The following is a 13,337-nucleotide window of genomic DNA, read 5'->3' on the forward strand; positions in this document are numbered from 1 at the left end:
ATCCAAAATTAATTTTTGAGCAAGTACATAACCAGCCAGTGTTCACAACTATCTTCTTACCTTAGCTCGATTCACAACGGCAAGCTTGTATTAATGTTTTAGAATTCGAGTGGTAATGGCGGGTTTCCGCAGGATTCGAGCATGCCGCCGTTCGCCTTTGCGTCATTACGTCACTTCTAGTCTAGTTCTAGTCACATGTGAGGATGCTGCAGGTGACGGATTATTTATAGCCTTTTCTCACAGCAGCTGGAATAATTAAACTTCATTTTGATGACAGATTGTATGGTATGACAAATTAACGTTAGAGATTAGACTGTACAGAAATTGAAATCTACAGGTAACGCTAATACACACTAAATACATGTAGTTACGCAATGCTCATTTTGTTAACATTAACCATTTGAGAACAAAGTATAACAATAATAATAATTTGCACGGTTTGATGTGAGCTAAGCAATCATTAGATTTAATCACCATTCGCAGAGTGATTTTTTGTAATGCTTTTTTTTCTCAGTTGTTCAGAACAAAAGTGGCAGATTTGTTACTTACTTGTTCAGATGACATTTTCCAGTAAAAATTATTGGTCATACTTTCAAGACTACAATCTGTGATTCCGAAGTACAGTATCCACTGGTGACTGGCAGCCACACATTCTCCTCAAAACATTAGATTCATCCACGCTGAGGAGCCACGCCGAGGCACAACCCACGTAAAGATGATATTTCAGCAAATAACTACAATTGCAGGTTTCAAACAGAGATGGTGACAAAGAGGCAAAACTTACGCAGCAGTAAGGCAGGCTTTTACAAGAATTAAAGTTAGGCTATTACTTAATTAATAATTAATTTGAGTGTAGCATTAAACAAATGGAAATAAAGGGAAATAAACCTGAAATAGCGAGAAATCTTATCAAATCGCAATTATCAAATCAAAGGCTGTGATTCAATTAAAGAAGTGTAAGTCAGTTGCGCTGCGTGTTTCAGAGTGAAGAGTGACAGTTCTTGGTAGTAGTGTGCAAGCATATTTATTTCTTTGTATCTATGTCCCATTTTTTTTTTTTTTTGCACAGATTTTACACCGTGTTCATTTACACTCCTGCAGTGTTTTCAGATTGAGTTGGTTCCATTACCGCTACCTCTCACGAACTCCATCTCCTTAAGCACTGTGATTTTAATGTGCATTTGGGAATGCACTGTGCTCTAGATTCACTATATTTACATTCACATTTGCATAATTTCCAACATGATTCACATAATTTCCAACATTTGTGTAAATTTACAGCATTTCAACAATATTCCATATACATTTAATTATATATATATATATATATATATATATATATATATATATATATATATATATAATATGTGTGTGTGTGTGTGTGTAAGCAATAAGGTACTCGAGGCTGTGCTATATCATGAATAAATCACGGCTGAAGGGCGTTGTTAGCCTTCAGCCGTGACTTAGTCACAATACAGCACTAGCCTCGAGTACCATATTGCTTTTAGAAAACGGTTATCACACAATACAAATATTAAAGCCAAAAATATATATCAATGCAACTTTCATGAAGTAAACTTTCATTAATAGCCTTCCTTCCGCCGGAAAAAATAGTCCCTAACCATGAACAGCAACAGAAGTTACATTATTACGCCATTAGATGGCGGCAAAGACTGTCATTATGATTGTGTCAGTCAGTAGCGAAGACTTTTACATTGAAAAGACTGAATTGTTGTGAACATGGAACAAGACACAACTGACAAATGCTTGACTAGCTGTCAGTCACAGGAAAACCCTTTAACTGTTAAAAGGACAGGATAATACAACAGACATTTAAGCAGATTTTTTATTATGAACATAGGGCTGAACTGAAGGAAAATGCTAAATCTGAATGCAGGTAATAAACTCACTCACTCGATCTTTTTCTCACAATCCTCTTCTAATTAATACAGTAAGCATCAATGCACAATATCAGTTGAGAACATACAGTCTACGTTGCTAAGAGTGGTTGCTAAGGGTGTTGTGTAGTGATACACAGAACCATTGGGTGAAGCGGTCATAGCCCGGTTTTATCGTGAATAAAACACAGCTGACCAATCAGAATCAAGGACAGGAACTAACGGTTTTATATATATATATATATATATATATATATATATATAAAACACTATATTATTATATTATTATTATTATTATATAATATATAAATATAATATATAATTAATATAAATTATATATAGATAACACTAAAATTAGTATTAGGTATTTCATCTCATTACTTCCACGTCATGTGACCATTAACAGACATCAGAAAACAGTGAACATATGAAGTGTCGTGAAATTATTGAAATATTAACCTAAAATCTCAGGGGGTACCTCAAGTAAATATTTTATACCTAAGGGGTTCAGCTGACAAAAAGTTTGGGAACCCCTGATATTTGGGGTCAACATTCTATTAGCCTATTTTAAAATGCCTATTTTTCTATCAACATTTCCAGAACAGACTGAACTAGAGCTTTGGTTTACATAACCGGCTATGCGGGGGCAAGATCACTGGGGTGAAAAGGTCCCTGAGAGAGAGAGAGAGAGTTGGAGGGGGGGTTTGACGTTGAAGTTGAAGCCTGTTCTTTTGTGCAGCCGCTCTTGATCATTTACATCAAGTTGACATTCGGAGAGTTTACTCTGGGGTCTGTAATTGTATTCTTTCTCCAGTTCTGCATTGCCAACCGTGAAAATGGAATCTTATCAACCCTGACCAATTTTTAATGTACAAAATGAATTGGCAGAGGTTCAAAAAAAGGGAGCTACAATTCAAATCAGGTGAATGATACATGTATTTTTTCCTCTCCAAAATCCTCCTAGCTGTTAGGCCCCCCCTCCCAATCAGCCCCCGCTCACTGCTATCATATTACAATGGATTTATTTTTCTTTCAGGGGAAGGGCAGGAGCCACAAGGGCTGAGGGAGGGTAATAGGAGGTGTTCTAACAGGAGGAAGAGGTTGAATTGCTCAGATTTATTGTAGTCTTAGCGGTGGATGAACTAATTGAATTGATGACCTAAAACAAGGACGAACAATTTCTATTTTGCTGAGATCACTCTATCAGAAAGATTGAGAGCCATATTTCATTCATCGTACCATAGGTTAGCACTGGGGTTGAGGTAAAACATTGAGTTACTGATCCAAGGATCTCTTCTCTTTTTGATGCCTTAATACTCAGTGCACCTAATTGCAATAAAAGCTAGATCGGGCAAAAATGGATATGACCTTAATGTGGTTTTCACCATGGTGATTCGAGTTTCCTGGAGAAAAGGTCACTGCGGTGTTAACAGTCACACCTCAGCTGGTTGTACCTCCATTTTGGGTCCCTAACTAGACAAAGTTTTGATGGTATCCTGATAGAATCTTGGGATGACCACTCTATATTAGTGATTTGAACTTATAGTGATGTCATCTGCTTTGCATTTTCTCTGAAAATACATCTTTTTTTATCCTTTTTCTTGTCCCAGTTTAAATTTCATTGGTGGAAAAAACAAAGGGAGCGAAACGAAAGTTATACATATGTTAAAATCACACCGGTGACAAAGATCATGTAGATGTGAACAGCATCCTCAGTCACGCTTGTGGTGCTAATCTCTCTTTTTTTAAATCAAAATTAGATTTGGAGCAACGGAACAAACAGGGGGCGAGACTTTGGCGTAATATTTTAATCAAATTGTCATGAATGACTGGATACAATTAGAGAAGCTGTCAATCAGAAACGCAGGGACCCTTTTGTTGCTCATCTGTCAGAGGCTCGGATGCAGACAGGGCATGATGGGCCGGCATCGGAGATGACCTTTTCTGAGATCCACATATATGAGCTACTTTCTCCTTTTCTGGTCAGTTCCTTTCCTCCTCTTAACTTCTTTTTATGCGGAATGGGCGAACAAGTGCTCCACACCCTGTCAGGCTTATCTTTTCAGGGCTGCGATTGGCTGATGCATCATCAGACGGCAGTGAGGGACAAATCTGCTAATCTTTTTAAATGACATTAGAGCTCATGCAGAGCTCCATAGGCACGTTTGAGAAGGAACACCATCAAAAAAATGACTGCTATGGATGACATGTTCACCCTTATTAAAAGGAACGGCAGCATGCTCTCCATAACCAACCCCCCGATTCCTTTTTTGTCCTTTTATTATATTTTGCATGAGCACTTTAAAAACTAAACAAGTGTGAAAACGATCACTTATTAGAGCAATTTGGGCTCGAGAGTCCTTGACAGTGTGAATAAACGGCCTGATTTAGCTTAACAGCAGTAATCTTTGAACATTGGGGTGTCTGCGCATGGTGAGATAATCAATTTCTGACACACCTAAAGAAAACAAGCATTTTCTTTCCTTAATTGGGCTATTATAAGTGCATGAGGCATAGACAAACGAGAAAAGCATTTTTTCATCACTGACTTTTGGGAGGAATGTGTTTGTTTCCCTTCAGTTCCTTTGCTTTTTCTACTTCAATAGAAGAAAACATTTTTTGTTGTTCTTTTTCTTTTTTTGGGAGAATTGTATTGAAAAAAAAAAAAACAGAGCACAACACAATGGCTCTGCCCATTTGCACATATATATATATATATATATATATATATATATATATATTTTTTTTTTTTTTTTTTTTTTATCCCAGTGCACTAATCTATGGTTCATTCCCCTGAGTCTAGCACTAATAATATGTCATTATCCATGAGTCGGTATATGTTCATGACTGATATGTTAACAGCCTTGACTGTAATCTCCAATAATTATGTAACAGTGAAGTGGATTAATTTGTTCAAAAATTAATGATTGATTTGATATACTGCCTTGGAGACCAAAAGTGCATGCAATCATGCATATGTATTTAACAAACGGGTACATGCCCCTACACCTGGTGCAATTACAATGTGATTCCATACATGATGTGCTGCTGCTGGAACCATCCACTGGTGTGACTGGTGTGACTGTTACATAGTTAATGCAACTTAAAACAATTAAATTTTATTAACAAGGAATTTAGTTGTTTTTTTTTTTGTTTTTTTTGTGGCTCAACATTTTTGAGTAAACGCTCCTGTTTAAATTATTATTTTTAAGTTTACTGAGCAACGTAAAGTGACGTCATCCAAGTCACGTCATTGCTCTAACCGAGAAGAATCCATTCATACTTGGCAGACACTCGCAAGCGACCAGAGCAAACTTAATAGAACAACTTGTAAGTAAATCAAAACATCTGTGAAGATTTCTTATTTGTTTTTTTGAAAGTTGTAAGAATATCATGATGAAGAAATGTTTTAATTGCTTTTAATTGCATTTCCCCAGTGCTTTTGAATGCTATTTTAGCGTCACTGCTTATAGTGTAGTTTTAACATCAAAGCAGGGCTGTAATGTTAACATTAGCTGGTATTTTTTCAGTAAACGCAGTCCTACGCTTTGAATGTTGCTCTTGTTAAGCCAAGTTTACACTACAGGACCTTAAATGTCGGCAGATCGCTGTGCTGTTCAGACTACGTGACTTGCTGTGGAGTCTTGAAGTCGTTTGTGGTGTTCACACTACCTGACACTACGTAAATGATCCGCAACAGGGGGTTACACACTACATGAGCTGACAACTCTGTCACCCAACGACTTTATTTGAAAATGGATGTTGGGAGGAAATTAGATTAAATTTTGAATTAAATTTAATTAAAATTAAAGTAACCCTTTCACACCATAGACTGCAAAAAAAAAAAAAGATGGGCGACACCGCTTCCTTCCATTGTAATGAACTGAATGTAAAACGTACGACGATGGGCATTGACGTTACGCAAAAACGTCAGTTTGGAGCCTGGGCATGCGCAGAAGGAATCGTCAGTGGAGCCCGGAGGCGGAGTCGCGTTATCAAACTTCCGCCCAGACGTCTGCGTCATCAAGATCAGATCACCTATTTGTTTTATCTATTGTTAATTATATTTTTATTTTCCTCCTTCCTTTTTTTCAGTTGGCTTAAACGATGGTTTAATTACATCTGGCAAAGAGGAATTTCCATTTATGTTACATTTAAATGTTTATTAATGTACATTAGTTTTCAAATAAATTACTAGTGATAACTACAATTCATTGGGATAGGTCAAAACAACATATCATAAATTATAGGCCAACACAATTTAAAATTCTACCTGTAAAATAATATTCTGTTTCTAGAGCAATAATATTTTTGAAACAGCAAATTCAGTAGATAAACTCAATAATATGCCACTAGAAACAATTCTAAAATGTCAGAAATGGTCTACTCTAATTAATTAGAGTAGACTATCATTAGTTTTGTCCTGCTAATTATTATTTTATACCCATAAAAAAAAAATTGGTAACTGCCAGATAACGATCACCTGCTTTTTCCCGTCATGGCTAATGTTAGGTGTGATCTGTCAGATCCTGTAGGTCAGTTAGTACAGTTTACTGCTGAACAACTCATTTTGTCGGTGTGAAAAAACACTGAAATCGACAACTAATAGTTAGTTAATTATCTGAATCTCTCCTCGAAGCTCCGACAGTCCCCAGAGAAGCTGTCAATTACAACTGTCAATCATAATGACATGCCCCACTTTCTATAGCATCAAATTGCTAGCTAAAATCAAACTTATCACAAAAATGAACAATTGAATATATATCAGTGTGATAACAACTACCTTAAATGACCAAAAACCATCTTTTGGAAAATTTTATTGGAAACTGTTTATTTTTTTATTTTGACTCAAGTCCTGTTCGTTTGCATGGATAGTGCGGGGTTTATGACTTGTACTGCATCCAGCCACCAGGAGGCGATCAAAGAGCCCGCAGCTTCACTTTTCAGGATGTATGAGGCACACCCGTTTCACACATAAGTTTAAAACATTCTGGCTGACCTCCCAGAGTTAAGGCGACTATTATTTTAGAACGTTTCCCTTTATTGTTTCCATGATGACGCGTCATGGTTGTCACGTGACACACCGCGGCCAGCCGGCCACATTGTATGACAGATGTATTGCTTTTCTCACCATGTCATCAACTATCTGATATTTCGATTCTCAAATATGTTCAAGTGAGTGTTTTGTCATTTAAAAACCTATGTAATGACCTTGATCTTAATATATAACGTGAATTCAACCATTTGTCCCGAAATACATGTGGCCGGTGAACTGGGAGAAGAATAGAGTGAGCTTTATAGTTACTTACACAATGTGTATCTGATATGAATAAATGTCGGCAAATTATATTTGAATGGATTGTTATTGCTGCTTCCATAGACATCAGTGTATATTTCATTGGCTGTTGCATCGCGACACGTGACACCACAGGATATCGAGTCGGCCGACAGCTCCAGATATTTAGCATGCTAGATATTTGTCTGGCGTCAATGAGGTGTCGGCGACGTGTCAGTGAGCCTCTTTGATGCGTCGTTTAGTAGGTCACACATAAAGATTGGCGAGCGCAGATCACCCGTTGATATTTCCCCGATCACAGCCCGACCTGTTGGCGAGCTCGTTAACTTGCAAATCGGGCTTAAAATCCTGTAGTGTCAACTTGGCATTAAGTGCACTGTTTAGAGCTGCGTTTCCCAAAAGCACCGTGAGCTAAGTTGATCATTGAAACCATTGGTGGCAAATGCTTCTACAATCAACTTAAGGTGTGTCCCAATTCGCGTACTTATGCACTATTCTATGATGTTTTTAAGTACAAATAGTGCAAGTAGTGAGTTCACACAGAAAATTCCAAAAAGAAAAAGTGCACTTTAAATACCCGGATGATGCACTAAATTAATGGAAAAAACGAAGTGTGGAATGTTGGACACTTCATGCACTCAACTGTCACAGCTTTAATTACGTAGCGGAGGGAGAGGGGGTATCTGACTCCGTTGTTAAATGACAAAATAACCTTATACAATTCATGCACTACATGGATGAGTACATAGTGCATAAGTACATAGTGTATAGTGCGTCATTTGTGACGCAACTTTAGACTTAAGCCGCCTTTCCACTGCACACGACGTTCGCATCCGATTGTCGCATTTCGCCCCCTAGCGGCAGTCGTACGGAACTTTGAAATTGGTCGTGAAGCAACCGTTACCATCGGCTTATTCACCATGGTAAACTGAACGATTTTAATGAATGTAACATTAATGCATGTATTAATATATCCACACAAAGCAAATGACCCTCAATACATCTGAAATAAAAACATAGTAGATTTTATAGAGCTAATCAACGTAAAAATTGATTTAATAATTATAAAAAATTTTTTTTCTGACATAATTATTAATAACCGCCATTTTACAGAAATAGTGTTTACAGAATAAAGTTAAAGTGTTAAAATATTGGTAATTCTAACTTAGCGCTCATAGTTTTGATTAGAATACATCATATCCGGTCGGCTGGTCGCATACGGTCTAGCCGCAGAAGTTCAAATATTTCAACGCATCCGAAGCTCAAATCGGATCCGAAATTTCCGCGTTCGCATATGATAGGAACTCCACGTAGCCTCCGTACTACTCTCCATTGGAAATGAGTGACTTCCGGTCCAACGGCTGTCGTTTGCCGTGTGCAGTGGAAAGGCGGCTTTACGATGATTCTGGGGAAACGCAACCCTGCTAAATGTGATTTTATTTGGTCTATGTATTATTCTACATGCAAAAACTAGCCGCTAACACCAACTTCATCCAAGATTAGGTTAAAGCTAATACACAGACATGAATTTAGCAATGTATTGGATTTTAAGTTTACAAAACAAATCTACAAACTTGTAATAAAGTTACAAACATTCTTTAATTGCAGGCTGAACTGGATGCTGAATACTAATGAGTGAGCCTCAACACTTAAGGTAACTTCTGTTGATTTGAAGTGCAAGTTGTGTGATGTCTCCTCAGATAACAGAACACAGACAAGTCTTTCTCTTTTCTAAATCCATTGTTGGTTATATACTTACTGTGTGTTTGTGATTTTCTAGGTTTGTGCTGAGTTTCACTGTATCAAAGAAAGCGATACACACCAGCAAGATTTCAGAGATGATGTGAGACATTGAATGTTTATGATCTTCCGGTGAGTTCAGATTCGTCCACACTAACTACCTCCATCACTGTCTTCAGTGTATATAAAATAAAGTTGGCTTGCTTGTTTAACATGTTAATTTTCGTGTTTACATGTCAACAGGAAACGAGCTCTGCGTGCTTTCCCAGTGTACGTGTGAGGACGACCCACAGTTCTTCAAGACTTGAAATGTAAGTATTCAGTGCATTAATAAATATAAACATAGTAAATATAAATGTCTAGTTTTAATCTCATAACTTAAAGGATTAGTTCACTTCAAAATTAAAATTTCTTTATAATTTACTCACCCCCATGTCATCCAAGATGTTCATGTCTTTCTTTCTTCAGTTGAAAAGAAATTAAGGTTTTTGAACAAAACATTCCAGGATTTTTCTCCATATAGTGGACTTCACTTATACTTTTTAACCACAAATGCTCGTCTTGTACTAGCTCTGTGATGCGCCATGCATTAAGTTAGAAAGGTCACGCGTGACGTAGGCGGAAGTACCGTGGTAGGACAAAAAAAAGTTCAGCTAATTTTCTCCTCCAACTTCAAAATAGTCCGATATCATTGTTTTACCGTTTTTTTTTTTTTTTTTTGTAAAGGGCGTTTGGCATAATCTTTGCACGTTCGCTTTGTAGACACTGGATCTGAAGAAAGACGTGAACATCTTGGATGACATGGGGGTGAGTAAATTATCAGGAAATTTTCATTCATAAGTGAACTAATCCTTTAAACTTACAGTTTTACCCTCTATGCTTATTCCAGGAAGAGTTGGCCGAGCCAGACATCACTGACATCAACTGACACAAACATCACAAAAGGGATTTTGTCATCATGGACAACGAAACCACTGCACTGCAGTTGTGATGGAAGATGATCTTCCAGTGTGTTTGACATGTTCAGAAATACACAGTCACAAGGTTAAAAAAAAAAAAAAAAAAAAAAAAAAAAAAAAAAAGGTTGGATAAAAAAAAGTCAATTGTATAGCCAAAGTTGTGTTTTTTGTTGTTGTTTTTTTTAATGGTGAACTTCAGCTTGATGAATTAGTTATTAGCCTGAGTTATGCATAGGTGTTTTTGAGTTAATATTTGTATTTAATAAAGTACCACTGCATCAAAATAGAGAAATGAAAAACATTAACATTAATGGTAAACAACAGTAAAGTACAGTGCCCTTAAACATTAAATAAAAAAACAAATTAAAACATTTTAGTTTGACAATTGTTATTTATAATTATTGTTTACTTAAAAAATTGAGTTGATTTACTTACAAGTTTTGAGGTAATCAGTGTCTACAAAAATTGAGTACTCTGAACTTATCGGGTTTTATAGTGTATCTGTTTGTATATTCGTCTGTGGTTCTGTCTGTCTGTTTGTCTATCTGTCTGTCTATCTATCTAGAAGTCTGTTTATCTGTCTGCCTGTTTGTCTGTCGATCTGTCTGTCTATCTGTCTTTCTGACTGTTTGTCTGTCTGTCAGTCTATCTGTCGCTCTGTCTCTGTCATCTGTCGATCTATCTGTCTGTCAATCTATATCTGTCTGTCTATCTGTCGCTCTGTCTGTCTGTTGATCTCTGTCTCTGTCGTCTGTCTGTCAATCTATCGGTCTATCTGTCGGTCAATCTGTCTGTCTATCTGTCTTTCTCTCGATCTATCTGTCTGTCTATGTCTGTCAATCTATCTGTTTGTCTTTCTGTCTGTCTGTTGATGTATCTGTCTATCTGTGTGTGTGTGTGTATGTATATATATGTATATATAATATATATATATTATATATAATCAGATCTGTCTATATATGTCTTTCTATCCATCTATGTATCTTGGTCTTTCTCCCTGTCTGTTTTCAGTTACTGATTTGCATTGCATTTGGTTTGTTTGATTTTTCTTCGCTCTCAGTCTCATTTATCTACATCAAGGCCTTCTTTCAGTTTGAGATTGAACTGCATCCAACCTTTACCACTTAATCAGGGGGTTAATACCACACTCAGTGATGGTGGTGTGTTGGACATATTGAGATGTCAACCCATTTACAAAGTGTGCATAGGAAATTACAGAGGTCCTGTGTCATTTACACTCCATCTGCCCCCCGATGCTATAAAACCGAGAAGGGTGGAATCTAGGAGGGAGAAAGAGGTGTTCATCAAACCAACAGCCCTCCATTCTTGGAATGGCCGGCACCCTCTCGTTTTTTCCCCCACTTTCTTTCCCCTCTCCTCCGTTCCCTCTCTTCCCCGCTCTATCAGAACACGGAGGCAGCCGATTCTGTGAAATATAACTTGTGGTGTCGGCGGCCTGCGCACGCGCTCCAGCAATATGCTCTCACTCAATCAGATTTGCATAAGTAAGCTCTCAGCAGGCCTGCTCCACTGCCCAGGTGCAGGCCTATTTGCATATAGAACTGTGAGAGGGCTCCCTAGAGTCACTTTAGACTCCAGTGGCTGCTGAGTGAGCTTACGGGCCGCGGCACTGGAGATGAAATTTGAATTAAAAACCTTGGCCGTGCTGTTTTTTTTTTCCTTGTGCAAAGGGGGGAAATGGGGCCGGCGAAGAGGCACGTAAGCATTGAGCTTGGAGACAGATAGATGGGCCGGGATGGGTGGGGGTAGATGGATGACTGGACAGAGGAAGCTGGATGGGCCGCTCGGAAAGGCACAGTGAATCTTAACGTGGTGTGATTTTGACTTATGTGTTTGCCATGAGCTCGCTTGTCGGTCATACATCCCCCACCGGTGACTTTATGAAGTCATAGTGAGCGTATGTTTTGTAATGTAATTTAAAGTTATCTACTGTGGCATTACAAATTGATATTACAATAAGGGCTGTTTGAATTTTTTTCAATGTATTTCTTCACGTAAATTCCACGTAAAATTACAAGACTAAATATTTTACTGTTTTAAGAGTCAAAAGCCTGACCTTGCAATTGACAGATCTAGTGGTATGCAAACAGTTGTGAAACGTACGTACCAAAAAGTACGTCTAGTAGTGTGAATTTGTTTTTGTTTTTTTTAGGGTTTATATATACCTCTGACAATAGCGGTGTTAGCAAGAACACATGTGAACCTTTTTTTTTTTTTTGAGGTTGATCTGCTAAATGGGATATTTGAAAGACTATTGCATTTCCATATGGTGTATAATGAGTGCATAAAAGGAAGCTGCTTAACTATTCTTGTTTGAAGGAATTTGTATGTCTACAATTATTGTAATGTATGGTAACACTCAGTTTGTTTCAAAGACATTGGAAGTGCATAATCTGGAGGTCAATACGTACGACCTTCATATAACTCCACCTCTAGCCTGATTGCTAGAGCTAGTGTTTATTGGTTTAATCATTCAAAATTTATTCAAAAAGAGGAAAAAAACATTGATCAATTTCAAAATACAAAACATATTTAATCTGTGAACAAGAAAAAAACAGCCTGACCCTTGAATGGATGCTTCAGTTTGTTGTGGCTTGGAGTCGGTTATCATTTATAAAATTTCATATTTATTTTGCCACTTCATGGGTTTTACGCATGTGTAATATTTTTATTATATTACAGTGAATTTTATATGTATATTTACTAAAATTTACTGTAATATAATAAAAAATATTCAAGCCTATGAATTCCATGTGTGGTATTGACTATATTCAAGCTGAACATGAAAGGATTGATGGGAAAAGTTGCATCCACACTACAATCTCTTTATTTCGCATGATAGTCATGTACAGTATGAACTATATTCAAACTGAACATGAAAGGGTTGATGGAAAAATGTGCATCCACACCACAAGCTCTTTATTTCGCATGTATCAAAATTGCAAGCGTCTGACCAGTTGGCCCTTATCTGTACGACCAGATACCATCACAAAACAGGCCTGTAATGGGCACATGCTCCATTTGATAATCCAAAAGCCTTGTCCGGAGATAGGATTTATTTATTTTATTTTTTCCTGGGCCCAGGCTGGGGGCTTATGGTCTGGAGAGAGCAAGTGAATTACCTATACAAAGGAAATGCATTTTGGTCCCTCTGCTCCTCAGACTGGGTTAACATTATGGCTTCCATTCTGCCCCTTGCCTTGTTTTTGATTGATACTTTTCAATTACAGTCTCTTCAACCTTCCCCCCTTCCAGCCAACATTCAAAATGCTTTTTCTCCCTCACGTCTGTGATAACTTCAAACATTTAGGGGGTTACAGGAGCACCAGTAACCCTGTTTAGCTGGTGCAGTAAATTGGTTCCATGTTCAACATAATAGCAGTGACAGGGTTTTGCTAGGGAAATCAGTCCAGCAAAGGGACA

At 37.4% G+C, this 13,337-nt stretch overlaps 1 long non-coding RNA gene across 8 annotated transcripts in view; it reads left to right on the forward strand.

The window, feature by feature from the left end:
* LOC127498895 (uncharacterized) overlaps window positions 1–10,264 on the forward strand; it is a 32,600-nt gene extending 22,336 nt beyond the window's left edge. For 4 of the 8 annotated variants that reach the window (XR_007925993.1, XR_007925994.1, XR_007925999.1 and 1 more), the window contains 6 exons: window positions 5,111–5,228; window positions 8,803–8,848; window positions 8,975–9,066; window positions 9,178–9,245; window positions 9,661–9,741; window positions 9,824–10,264. This is a non-coding gene — a long non-coding RNA (uncharacterized LOC127498895). The remainder of the gene's footprint in view (window positions 1–5,110; window positions 5,229–8,802; window positions 8,849–8,974; window positions 9,067–9,177; window positions 9,246–9,660; window positions 9,742–9,823) is intronic. The other 4 variants (XR_007925996.1, XR_007926000.1, XR_007925998.1 and 1 more) reach the window with 2 other exon arrangements.
* Window positions 10,265–13,337: the final 3,073 nt, after the last annotated feature.

Source organism: Ctenopharyngodon idella, chromosome 17 (assembly GCF_019924925.1).
Source record: "Ctenopharyngodon idella isolate HZGC_01 chromosome 17, HZGC01, whole genome shotgun sequence".
Classification (NCBI taxonomy): Eukaryota; Metazoa; Chordata; class Actinopteri; order Cypriniformes; family Xenocyprididae; genus Ctenopharyngodon; species Ctenopharyngodon idella.